We start from the raw sequence: 14,165 nt of genomic DNA, 5'->3' as shown, positions 1-14,165 counted from the left end.
AAATTCAGAAAAGACTACATTTTTTGTCTCAGTCCCTTAGAGAACATCTGTTTGGCAGAAACTGATCTTGATGTTAGTTAACATCATTGCCATATCTCATTCAGTCACCAGTAGCGGGCATTATGTACTTAAAGAATTTAGGCCAAACATTTTCTTAATTTTTTTCTTGTTTTAATCACTTGCATTTGGCCTTGTAGACATGAATTGAAAGTGCTTCAACTTCTGAGAGAGGAAGATGTTATAACAGAACTTAGTAATGTCAATATTCTCTAAATTTGTAAACTTTCTAAGTCAGAAATCCTTACCAAGTTTTGACCAGTACTCAAGATATGCTTAACCATAGTGGGTCAGAAGATGAGGACACAAGATTTTCAGGTAAGATTCACCTACAGCATATGGATTTCAGAGTCCTTTTACTTTAAAAGCTTCTGAGAGAAGAGTGGCAATAACAAACCATTAATCAATATTAGGTAAATTTATTAAATATATCCAACATACTGAGTACTATGTTAACCACTTAAATGTGTTTTCTTACTTTATCTTCATCACAACCTTACTAAGTAGTTAAATTAATAATTCCCATATGTTGGTTCACAGAGAGGTTAATGGCTTTCTCAGGTCATGGAGGTAGTAACAGGGAGAGTCAAAACTGAACTCAGATCTACTTGGCTACAAACATGTGACCTTAAGTGTTCAGCTTTGTGCATGACTTGATTAGCCCATTTTTATCCCCAATACTGGGAATAGGACCAGGACCTCATGCATGCTAGTGCATATATAGAGATATAGTTATTAACCTTTATGTCTTGGTAAATCAAAGGTGAAGGTTATTTTACTATGCTCAAGTTCATTATGTTTCCACAAAGAAACATTAAGCCAAGATTTCAAGTAAAGGTTATGAACTTCCTCTTCCCTATTCCTGTTTCCTTCTCAGTTCAGTATTCTGTAGGCACAAATATACAAAATTCATGTGTCTTTTAGTTGCCAGGAGAGCATGTTTTTCTAACTATTTAAATAATTTTAAGACATTACAGACAAATCTCACTTATGCTCAAATCCTGAATAAAATATTTGCAGAGAGAATAAAAGAATACATTAAAATTTCAATGGGATTTGAAACATTGGTAAATAGAATCCAGCAGCACATTTTAATACAGCAAAGTTCTTCACAGAAATGCCAAAAGAGCCTTAAAATGTAACTCATAATATATAATCAGTCATACAAATAGATTAAAATTTTTTATGATCAACCTAATTAATAAAAAGATGCATTGACAACATTAAACTTCCATTTTTTGTAAAAGTTCTTATGGTAAAATAGATGTAGATTAATATCCTTCACTTGATATAAAAATGTGGACATTTCAAAGCAAATCATAGCATCATAATAATGGAACACAAGAACATGGATTTTTTTTTTGAAAACTAAGTAAAAAAGACAGGAAGTGTATTTTTGCAAGGTACAGGAAGTACAGTTTCAAATATAGTATTCAAAGCTATTAGATTCAGAACTTAGCCCAATGCCTAGTGTACAATAGAAACTCAATTCTTTTTTGAATGAATTAATGACAGCCTGAAGTTTTAGGTTTAGGTTTTGGAATCAAGGAAGCAAAATTATTATTACTTGAAGGTAATGTGGTTTTATTCCAAGAGAATTCACTAAACCATAACTGGCATTAAGAGGAACTTTCAGAATAGTAACTTGTTTCAAAATTTATATATACAACTAAAAACCATGTAGAAAATGTAATGAAAGGAATAGTCTTTTTAAACTAACCATAGAACTAATAAAAATAACAAGAAATACTTCTGCCCTATATAGAAAAAGCTTTAAAACTCTGCTTAAGATATTAAAATGTACATCATTTGTTCTTAGCAATTGCCACAGCACCAACTATAAATTACCCTACACTTGATTAGAATGCTAATAAAAATGCCAATAGGAAATTTCAAAATCACCTAACTGATTAAACATTTTGATAATACTTGCTGTGGCAAGCAATTTGGAAACAGTACTCGTTATGGTGAAAGGTTAATGTTACGAAAATTTGAAAGAGTAATTTGGCAATACTCATCAAAATTAAACTGACCCACAAATTTCACTTTTGGAAACTTATCCTCCAGATATTTCAGAGTACAGAGAGTTAAATAGGTATATGACTACAGAACTGCACTCGTAAAAAGGTTTGTATGTTTGTACAGGATTTTTTAGCATGTATTTATTTTTTTATTGCTTAAACTATGATGACCAGCATTTATTACATTTGAATGAAAAAAACATTAACGTTTCTCTCTTTCATACACACACACACACACACGCACGCACGCACGCACGCACGCACGCACAGCCTTATCTATTTCTGAGCAGTCTTCCAAAAAAAAGTTTACAGGGCAGTTGTTTATTCACTCATTTAAAAATAATTTTACAACCTGGGTGTAGTGGTGCACCCTGATAATCCCAGCTACTCAGGAGGCTTAGAAGGATCACAAGTTGGTGGCTAGCCTGGATTACTTAGGGAGACCCTATCTCAAAATAAAAAAATAAAAAGCGTTGGAATATAGCTCAGTGGTAGAGCACTGGTCTAGCATGTGTGAGGCCCTGGGTTCAACCCCCAGTGTGGCAAAAGTAAATAAAAACCAAGATCTTAGAGGACAATTGTTTTATTTAAAAAGAGGTTTCTTTTTCCTTTTAGAGTGTATCAGAGTCCTTTCTCTAGAAAGCAGAGCCTGAGACAAGAATGAAGTGCTGACGCTTTATTTGGAATGTGCAAGTCCAAGTATTTGAGGTTGAGCAGTAAAGAGAAATAAGACAAGGACAATTGGGTAGCAAGGCTACTGTCTCATGGTAAACTGCAGAGATCAACAGGTGGCCACTCTGGCACTTGCACCCAATATGCAGAATTTCTCCAGAGGAATTGTAGGAAGGAGCTGCATTTCTGAGCAGCCCACACTAGTTTGGAAAGCAGTCCCAATTTTCTCCTTTCTGAGAATTTTTGAAATTGAGAGAACTTTCCTTCTGGTTGCTACTTGTCTCTCAAGTCACAATCAAGTCTTGCCCCAGCAGGACTCCCCAACTCTGCATGGTGTCATCTGCTCTTCAGTGGCTCCTCAGGAAGCCAAATGCCATACCCGAGAGCGTGGGGATTCCCTTCTGAAAGTGGAGGCCAAGCTGGTGGTTAGTTTCAACATGGAAAGAGAAATAAGTTGATGATAGGAAGCACTGAGAAGGCACCCCTGGTGTGTCCAGGATAGACCAGAATCCAGGTGCCCTGGGCATCTTTGTGTTGCTCTGGACGACAGCAGACACTCTGGCCAATCTCAGCAACGGCTGTAGAGCTGAAAGGCTGTGAGAAATAATCTCTTAGTTAAGGAAATAGAGGAGAAGCTGGATCTGTAAAGACACTTTCAGTTAGAATAATGATCTCAGTGGAGGCAGGTCAGTTAAGCACCTACTGAACTTGTCTCCTCAGATGCCCCACTTATCAGATAACCCTGAGGGGGTGGGGGTATAGAGACCCTTGAACAGCGGGCAGCTGCTGTTTGCAACACTGTTTACAAAAACAGGAAGTTGGAGTCAGCTGTGGAGGTGTATGCTTGTACACCTCTCAGGTACTCAGGAGGTTAGGTCAACCTGGGTAATTGAGTAATATTCTGTATTTAAAAACAAAACAAACAAACAAAAAAAGACTGGGGGATGTAGCGCAGTGTTAGAAGACCCTGGGTTCAATTCCTAGTACTGCAAGAAAAACAAAAGTTGGAAAAAATATTTTTAGATAAATTAGAGAATCCAAACAAGAAAATTCTGCCCAGCGGTCGAAAAAGAATGGAATGAAGTTATCTATGTTCTGACATCAGAAAGTATTTATGAGTTTTTTTAATGTAAAAAAAGAACAGATTACATAATGGCATATATGTTGTGATGCTGATTGTGAGAGGAAAAAAAGATAATGGATGTGTTTGTACATGCTTTAAAAAATTCTCTAAGAGTATAGAAAAATCTGTTGAAAGATATCATCATGAAAGTTCTGTAGGGAGAAACCAGAGGATGACAACAGGAGAGTTCTTCACCTTTTACTTTTTGAACTTTACTTTTTGAATTATGTTTAATGAACATCATTTGCAGATGAAAATAAAAAGTAAATGAAAAAGTATAAGTGAGATATATTCAAGGTAGAAACTGTTAAAATACCTTTAAAAGTACTAGGAGGAAAATAAAGTTTACCTGTGCTTCTACCAACTAGAGACAACTAGCACTATTATAGGTGTGTGCTGTTTGCCAGAGAAGGCATACAAATGCCCAATGGCTGCATGAAAAAACAATCAACACCACTAATTGTCAAGGAAATGCAAATCTCCCAGGGGTCTTGATGACAAACCTGTTGTGGTAACTAGTATCAAAAGACAAGAAGAGATCATAAGTGTTGGTGAGATTGTAGAGGCATTGGAACTCTTGTGCAATACACGATGGTGAAATAAAATGATATAACTCTGATGGAAAAACTATAGCTGTTTCTCCAAATTTAAAACTGGAATTACCATTTAATGTGGTTATCCATTTTTGAATATAAATCCCAAAGAATTGAAACCAGAATCTCCAAGAGATATTTGCAATCCCTTGTTCACTGAAGTATCACTCACAATAGCCAAGATCTGGAAACACCCAAATGTCCACCAAGACATGAGTGAATAAGGAAAATGTGGCATATACATTTGATGGAAAATTATTCAGCCTTAAGAAGAAGGAAGTGACCTTTTGTGACAACATGGGAACAAGAAGACATTATGCTAAGTGAAAAAAGTTAGTCACAGCATGACAAATACTGCACCATTCCTCTTATTGAGACATCTAAAATTGTCAAACTTATAGAGGTGGATGATAGGGTGATAGCTACCAGTGGATAGAGAGAAAGGGATATACAGAGCTTTGTTTATCGTGTATAAAGCTATAATTATACAACACATGTTAATTCCAGAGATCTGCTGTATAACATCATGCCTCTACTTAACAATAAGTCATGACAGCCAAAAATTTGTCAAGAGGGTAGATATCATAAGTGAACTTAAACACACACACACACACACACACACACACACACAAACACACACCAAACAAAATTCCCAAACCTCCACAAACACAAGGAAACTTTTAAACATGATGGATATACTTATGACCTTAATTGGGGTGAGGGTAACATGAGAATATATATATGTCAAAACTTATCAAGCTTTAGATATTCAGTTTTCTTAGTATCATTATTTCACCGCAGCATCTTCCTTCTAAGACAGTGATGAAGGAGGACTTCATGACTGCCTAGGGGGCAGCTCTTCCTGTCCGTTAGCTTCCCTTTGCAGAGTCTCCCCTGATGGTCATTTCCAGAATAGCATTGCCCATCATTACTCCCTAGCTCCTTACTCAGCTCTATTCTGTATTATTATTGCTGTTGTTGATCGTAGTAGTTATGATAGCATAGTATTCGGATCCCAGTCTTGTCTCTTCCTGATCATGCTTATTATGTGTCTCCTCCTCCTGATTGTACGTGCTATGACAGCAGGGACTATGTGATTTTTGTCCCTACCAAATTCTTTGCATCTAGATCCATGTAAGCATATGGCAGATTGTCAATAAATATGAACATGAAGGAAGAAGGGTCTTCATTGCTTATATTCCTCTTTTCTATGGAAAAAAGGTATTTACTATTCAATCCCTATGTATAAATACCACATAAGCAGCCCTTGTCAAATTGTATGAAGCAGTTCTTGGATCCTTACTGTTGTTCTTTAGAATTATCAAATGTTAGAAGGGCATATCCTGGGGAATGATACTGGTTAAGTTATATCATTATACTGTGTGCATGTATGAATATGTGTAACAACCAATCCCACCATTATGTACAACTATCATGAACCAATACAAATATGGAGGAAAAGAATTATCAAAATTAGAACTAGATATGGGACCCATTAGGTGATTTAATCCATCCTTTTACAGATAATAGGATAAGTGAAGCTCATCACATTAGTAATAGTTGGAGAATTGCGGGTAGGGATGAAGAGAAGCACTTAACTCCTCAGAAAATTTACAATCCAGAGGAAAGGAGAAGATTAAAACACATTTGAAAATGCTGAGCAGTTTGTGGCAATATTTGGGGTCATACATGTTACAACTGTGTCAAACTGTGTGTGTAATTCCATTTCTCCCTTCATGGATTTGGCAGTCTTGAAAAATACTACTTAAACAAGGGATACATTTACAATGTTAAGGACAAAAGCAATAAGAATTGCAGTAGAGAAATGCCAAGGGCTTGGGGAACAGACTGGATGGAAGAATTGATTTTGTCTGGGAGAGTCATGATGACTTCATGGAGGAGGGAATATCTGTGTCAGCATTGAGGGGTTTGCAGAATGCTGGCCAGAGGCAGGGTGCTGTGCATGAAGGCATCACAGGCAGAGGGAACTAGACAAGAGAAGGCATCAAGAAGTGAAAGGCCTGATTGGTTTGAAACACAGCAACTCTCTTGTATCCAGAAGACAGGGTGAGGGATGCAGGTGATGCAACCAGAGGGTGGGAGGGCCGGTTGGAGAGGGAAGATGCTGGTCCAGATTGTAACTCTGTGCTGAGGGTGTGGAATTCTCCAGTTAAGTAACACATAGGTGCTGAGGAGTTTTCAATAAGAGTGTGACAAGGTCAGTCTGAGTCTTAGATGATTCTGACAGCAGGACAAATGGCAATTGGAATGAGGAGGAGAGCTAGAAACAAACAATCAGGAAGCTTTCACAATCAATGGTTAGGACATGGGTTAGTGGATATCTGAATCAGGGAACCCCTTGGAAATAAAGTCTAGAAGGTTGTAGACATACTTCAGAAATAAACTGACCAGAAGGACTTGGGAACTTAGAAAATGCCAGGACAAATAAAGATGAGGGGATTTTATGAAAATACAAGAGAGATCAGTAGAGGAAAGAGACCAGGTAGAGGGAGGAGGAGAGGGAAAAAGGAAGTAGTGGGGAATGATATCGGCCAAATTATATTGTTATATTGTGTGCATGTATGAATATGTAGCAAGGAATCCCACTATTAAGTACAACTACATTGCACCAATAAAAAAATGTGGAAAAAAGGAAAACACTAGGAATGTTTGCAAGCAAGGTAACTACGGCCACTAAGCCAAGAGCGCTCAGGTTTTCAGATTTGGTCTTAACCACACAGACCAAGGGAGGAGCAATAAAAATAAAAAAATAAATCACCACCAAGAAAGAGCCCTGGAAAGTAAAAGAAAACCAAGAAAATCCCTCTCTCCACTCGAGTCCCCAGGGTAACTCAGATTCTTTGTGTTCTGAATTATACAAAATGCCCAGAAGCTGCACATTGAGAGACCCAGATCTGTTAATTCCATGTTCTGGACTCCTTCCTATCCCTCAGAAGTTGCTCTGAAGAGTCTGCGTGAAGCAGGAAAACCTCTCCTAGTTTGCCCACAATGATCCTGTGGGCTGGGCAGAAGGAGACTTTCTTGGTGTGTTGGAAGAAGCCACCGCAGCTCAGGATGGAGACCCTGAGGGCTGCCCTGGTGTTACCCTGGGTTTCAGACTTTCTCAAAGCCTGGATTGACTCCTGGAACCTCTTCTTCCTTTATGACTCTCACACATCCACTCTCAACTTGTCTTGTTGCTCAAACCACATTCTATGCCATTGATTTTCATCCCTGATGGTGCTGCAACGAGTTTGATGTGACCTTTACTCTTTTCTAAACTACACATGCCCCTTTGTTGCTTTTTCAAAATTTCTTCTTTTCAGAAGATTTTTAAAATATGATACAGGATTTATTGTTCAGTTTAATTAAGAAGGAGATAGCACAGTGGAAGCCCTCATGAGTGCAGGGGACCATGTTTGGGGATATATTTGACCCTATAGTCATCAGGAATGAGCCACTTCTCAGCCACCATATCTTCAAATTCATCAACTTAAAACCTGGTAAAGTCCCTGGCCACTGTGCTCTGGGCTTTCCCAAAGGCACCTTACATACCTGTCTGGAGCCTGTCAGCCTCAGAGCAGGACAACATCTTGTTGATATAGATGGCATAGGAAGGGTGGAACTGCATTCAAATATGAAAGCCATCTTTGCCACAACTTCTTATCATGTCTTTGTTTGCACAAATACAGGCAGCCCCCAAGGTTTCAGAGTCTAGCTGCCCATATTCATCTGACACCATGTGGTCATGGAGGGGGAACTCATCCATTTTGCCTTCTGTCTAAGGTCAGAGATGTGGATCTTGGTATCAGGGACACCAAAAATACAGAATGCTTCGTGAATTTGCATGTCATCCTTGTTTGGGAGCCAAGCTAATTTTCTCTGTATCGTTCACAATTTTAGTGTATATGCTGCTGAAGTGAGCCCTACAAAATCATTTCTTGATTGATCAAATTCTGCCATTCTGCTACAAAATCTCTGCTCTATCTCCTGTTAATATGCTATGGTGGAGCTGAAGAAATAGCTCAATTTGGAGAGTGCTCACCTAGCATGTGCAAGGACTGCGGTTCGAATCCCTGGCCCCTCAGGTGGGGAAAAAAAAAAAATGCTATGGTGCCTGTGCTTATATTTATTGGATGTGTGCCTCCTGTTATTTGATGGTAATCCTCCTTGCAATCTCAGCTTTGCTCAATCTCTTTGGTGACAGCTAGTAGTGTCAAAGATAAAGCTGGCTAGGCATGGTGGTGCATGCCTGTAATCACAGAGGCTTGGGAGACTGAGGCAGAAGGATTCCAAGTTCAAAGCCAGTCTCAGAAACTCAGCAAGGCCCTAAGCAATTTAGCAAGACCCTGTCTCAAAATGAAAAATTTTTAAAAAGAGCTGGGGATATGGCTCAGTGGTTGTGGTTGAGCACCCCTGGGTTCAATCTCTGGTGTGTGCATAAATAAATAAATAAATAAATAAATAAATAACAAATCTGGACATTAGTTCAAGAGATAAGGACAGATTTTTACCAGCAAAATACTACTGGAATAGGGAAAACAACACCTCCTCTCCGCTTCCATGAACTGAACTCAACATTGATTTGTACAGAGATAACTGGGTCTTTTGTTTCATTTTTGATATTTTTCTCTCAGTCTGTTGCTCAGATTGGCTTTAAACTCACCATTCTGCCTCAGCTTCCTTAGTAGCTGGGATTGCAAGCATAGGTTACCACACCCATCTATGATTGGGTTTTAAAGACAGCATAAGGATGAGGAAGGGGGCAAGCATGGGTTCCATGGGGTAAAAAATTACATAAGGTGGGTAAAGGGGGTTGGTCCACATGAAACTCATCTGGGTTCACTCACTGTTGCTTGTGGAAGTTAGACTATCCACTTTCCAAGGAGGCTGGGACGCTGTCTTCAGTAAATTCTTTTGGCAGTCTTGAGTTTTCTCAGGCAGACACTTTAAGAGCTATGATCATTCCAGAGATGAGTTAGATATTGCTATGTTAATGTCTGTTCAAGTCTTTTAACAGGCCAAGGTTGGAACATAGACAAGAAGAAGGCTCAGATGAGACTTGCTAAACTTTTGTCAAGGAAAGAGTCTATGGCAATAGGTCAAGAAAATCAGGAACGAGTTGGAAAATGTCTATTCTGATCTCTATAGAAGGTTTTGGAACAGGAAGAGGAACATTACAGGGAAACAGGAAAAGAGATGGTCTAATGTCACCAGTCAGTATCTATACTGTATGCTGCTAAAATTTAGATGAAAAGTTGTTTACTTTGTGTGTATCTGGTCTCTCTGGACACAACTTAATACTGAGAGTTGGGTTTTAGTTTAAATATCTTATATATTAGTCACTTGGTCCTAAGGAAGCATAGAAATAAAGATGCAGATTGACTTGTTATTTAAGATATCCCTTCCCTAGAACTATAGGAAGGTGACTCTTTCTTTTAGATATTTAATTTTATCACTTAATAAATACTAGTCTGTTAGCCTTTGTTATTTACATTTTGTAAGTATACAACGTTCCCTTTCATATCTCTTTCTATTTGAAATTGGTCATCTGATTTATTTACTTGGTGTTCTAGTTTGGTGGTTTGTGACTAGTTAACACAGTGACCCTATTTTTTCATATGATGTTCATGGTAACTCCTGTCAGCGTTCAAAGGTAAGACTTTGAGAGAGACTGGAGAATAGATTTCAAAGCTTAATGTGCTCTTTATTGAAAGGGTAAAGGTAAAAGGGCTAGAGAGAGCACTGCAAGGTCATATACAGGAAATAAGTTTCTTTTAAAATTCAGATATAATTGAAAGACACTGAAATTCGCAGATTTAGAGTGTAGATTGGACCAATTTAGGCACTTATCCATTTAACTCACACCCCATCAAGATACAGATATAGAGTTGCAGCCCTCCCTCTCTAACACCGGGAAGTCCTCCAGCTCCTGAGCTCCAGCAAAGGAAGAGTTAGTTAAGTGAGGAAGTCCTTATATCATGACTCCCCCAAAGGCAATTGCCTACAAATTGACCAGGGTAAAGCCCTCTGGAAGCAACTGGCTACAAAAGCTGTTTGTCAAGAGAGTGCCCTCTACTGGAGGGATGAAGAAACCTCGTCTTCACAGCCTCAGTAGCTTGGCACTCTGAAATTAGAAGTTACCACAAATCCATTGAACTTCTGATTCACAATCTCCCCTTCCAGTGCGAAAAATTGCTCAGGACTTCAATCAGATGTGGATTCCATAGCACAGCTATTGGTATCTTGTGGGAGGCAAGCGAGTCCTATCTGGCTGTGTGTGTGTGGCGGGGGGGATTGAACATAGGGTCTTTTTTTTCATTTTTCATTTTTCATTTTATTTTGATTCATTGTACACAATCGTTTCTCTGGTTGTACACCAAGTAGAGTCATACCATTTGCATAATCATACATGTACATAGGGTAATGACGTTTGTCTCATTCTATTATTTTTCCTTCCCTCCACCCCCACCTCACCCCTCATTTTCCTCTATACAATCCATCCTTCCTTCATTCTTGTTTCCCTCCCACCCATCATTATGTGTCATCATCTACTTTTCAGAGAAATAATTTGGCTTTTGGTTTTTGGGGATTGGCTTATCTCACTTAGCATGATATTCTCCAACTCCATCCCTTTACCTGCAAATGCCATAATTTTATTATTCTTTATGGCTCAGTAATATTCCATTGTGTATATATGCCATAGTTTCTTTATCCATTCATCTATTAAAAGGCATCTAGGTTGATTCCACAATCTAGCTATTGTGAATTGAGTTGCTATAAACATTAATGTAGTTGTGTCACCGTAGTATACTGATTTTAAGTCCTTTGGATATTGGCCAAGGAGTGGGATAGCTGGGTCAAATAGTAGCTCCATTCCAAGTTTTCTAAGGAATCTCCATACTGCTTTCCAGAGTGGCTGTACCAATTTGCAACCCCACCAGCAATGTGTGAGTATACCTTTTTCCCACATCCTCGCCAACACCTTTTGTTGTTTGTATTCTTGATAATAGATATTCTAATTGGGGTGAGATGGAATCTTAGGGTAGTTTTGATTTGCATTTCTCTTATTACTAGAGATGTTGAACATTTTTTCATGTATCTGTTGATTGCTTGTAGACCTTCTTCTGTGAAGTGTCTGCTCATTTCCTTAGCCTACTTATTGATTGAGTTATTTGTATTCTTGGTTTAAAGATTTTTTGAGTTCTTTATAGATTCTGGAGATTAGTGCTTTATCTGAAGTTTGTGTGGCAAAGATTTTCTCCCATTCTGTAGGCTCTCTCTACACATTGTTGATTGTTTCTGAGAAAAAGCTTTTTAGTTTGAATCTATCCTAATTATTGATTCTAACATAGTGTCTTGTGCATGTGAGGCAAGTGTTCTGCCACTGATCTACATTCACAACCTTATTATTTATTTATTTGTTTGGTACCAGGGATTGAACCCAGGTGCGCTTAACCACTGAGCCACATCCCCAACCCTTTTTATGTTTTATTTTAAGACAGGGCCTCACTAAGTGACTGAGGCTGGCTTTGATCCACCAACTCGGCCTCCCAGGTTGCCGGGGTTACAGGTGTACATCACTGGGTCCGGCTTTTAAAAAAATTATTTTAATATAGGGTCTTGTTAAGTTGTCCGGACTGGTCTGGAACTTGGGATTTTTCTGCCTTGGTTTCCCAGGTAGCTAGGATTACAGGCCTGCACCACTGGGCCCAGCTGGTTAGCCTTTTCGAAGATACCAATCTGTGTGCTAGCCATGTCAAATGTGCAGCCATTGTGCCAAGGGACAACTATGCATGATGCATATATGTAGACTGTGCTTAAGAATCCACTATGATGGGAACAATTTCATTCTAAAAACCAAAGAACAAAAACAAAGCAAAACAAAAATCAAAAACCATTTCCTGTTATTGGTAGTTCTGAACATAATCTTTCTCATGGAGTCAAAATGTACCCAGGTGTATGATTGCAAGTGGGAAATGGGGGACAATAATCAGTTATCGGCAGCTTTTCCATTTTTTTTGTGTGTGAATTTTTAATACAAATGCAAGTCAGAATGTTTCAGTGGATAAGTTTTAGGAGTTCAACTTTATAACAATTATAAATATACCTGATAAATTTTTCTGAATTGTGCCACCATTTGAAATTTTTAAAAAACAAATAAATTTCTTATTGAGGGCAAGTGAATGACATGTGTAGCAGTTTTATCCTGACTTCTTTAATTCAGCATCGAGCTTTTGAGATTAATTCAGGCTTTTGCAAGTACCAATAGTTTGTCACTTTTTATTATTGGATTGTATTCCATTGTGCAGTTTGTTTATTTTTATGTTGATGGACACCTGGGCTATTTCCAGTTTGGGGGCTATTACAAATGAAAACTGCTATAACATTCTTTCACAAGATATTTTGTAGATGAATGTTTTCCTTTCTTTTGGATAAACACTAAGATTGCTGAGTCATAGGATAGCTGTATGTTTTAACATTTTAAGAAATTGCCAAACTTAAACTGTCCAAAGTGGTTAGATCATGTTACAGTCTCACTAGCAGTGATGAAATTTTTTGCTTTGCATTCTTGTTAAATTTGGCTTTTCATTTTTTAAAAAATTTTGACCATTCTAATGAGTTTACAATTACATTTTACTATACTTTTAAATTTTCCTAATAATGAAGGATCTCAAGCATCTTTTAATATACTCATTGGACATTCAGATATCTTCAGTGAAGTGGCTTTTGCCCATTTTAAACATTGGATTGTATTTTAATTATTGTGTTAAAGGAGTTTTTAATATATTCTAGTTAAAAATTCCTTGTCACATATTAATGTCATGAATACATTCTTCTGGACTTTGGTTAGTCCATTAATATTTTTTTAAAACATTTGTTTATTTATTTTATGTGGTGTTGAGGATTGAACCCAGTGCCTCACACGTAGGTAAGCACTCTACCACTGAGCAATAACCCCAGGCTTAGTCTATTAATCTTAAGGGTATCTTTTAATAAGCAAGAAATTTTTAATTTCAATAAAGTTCCAATTTGATGTTCTCAATTTAAAAAATTGTCTATTCAAGGATATGAAGATATTCTTTTATATCTTCTTCTAGAATGTTTATGATACATCCTGAATTAACTTTTGAAAAGGCTTCAAGGTAGAACTTAAAGCCCTTCCGTTCCCAATTTGGATAACTATTTAAATGTCATATATTGAAAAGATTTTCCTTTCTCTATTGAGTTGCTTCAGTGCTCTTGTTGAAAACCATTTGACTCTTGTGTATAGACATACATCTGGTTTCTCTTCTATCCTATTGAGCACATTGTCTGTTCTTTTGCTAATACTGAACTATTGATATTACTGTAGCTTTATAGTAACTCAAAGTCAGGTAGTGTAATTCCTTTATTTTTTCTTTCAAGATTGTGCTAGTTTTTCTAGGTCCTTTGTATTTCTTTTTCTTTTATTTTTATTTTGAAACAGGGTCTCACTAAGTAGCTTAGGGCTGCCCTAAGTTGCTGAGGCTAGCCTCAAACCTATGATCCTCCTGCCTCAATCTCTGGAGTCATTGGAATTATAGGTGTGCATCACCATACTCGGCTGGTTCTTTGCATTTCTGTATATATTTTACAATAGTTTATCAATATGTATAAAAAAATCATGAAGTTTTGAAAGACTTAAAAATAACAATTCACTCTCCTTGGAAATATTTC

The 14,165-nt window shown here is 37.6% G+C and overlaps 1 non-coding gene across 1 annotated transcript; it reads right to left on the bottom strand.

Moving 5' to 3' along the window:
* Positions 1–8,285: 8,285 nt before the first annotated feature.
* LOC124989897 (U6 spliceosomal RNA) lies at positions 8,286–8,393 on the bottom strand. Its single transcript, XR_007109702.1, has one exon. It is a non-coding gene; the product is annotated as a U6 spliceosomal RNA (small nuclear RNA).
* Positions 8,394–14,165: the final 5,772 nt, after the last annotated feature.

Source organism: Sciurus carolinensis, chromosome 7, assembly GCF_902686445.1.
Source record: "Sciurus carolinensis chromosome 7, mSciCar1.2, whole genome shotgun sequence".
NCBI lineage: Eukaryota > Metazoa > Chordata > Mammalia > Rodentia > Sciuridae > Sciurus > Sciurus carolinensis.
The sequence above is the reverse complement of the archived record's forward strand: the minus strand, read 5'-3'. Positions and strand labels throughout refer to the sequence as shown.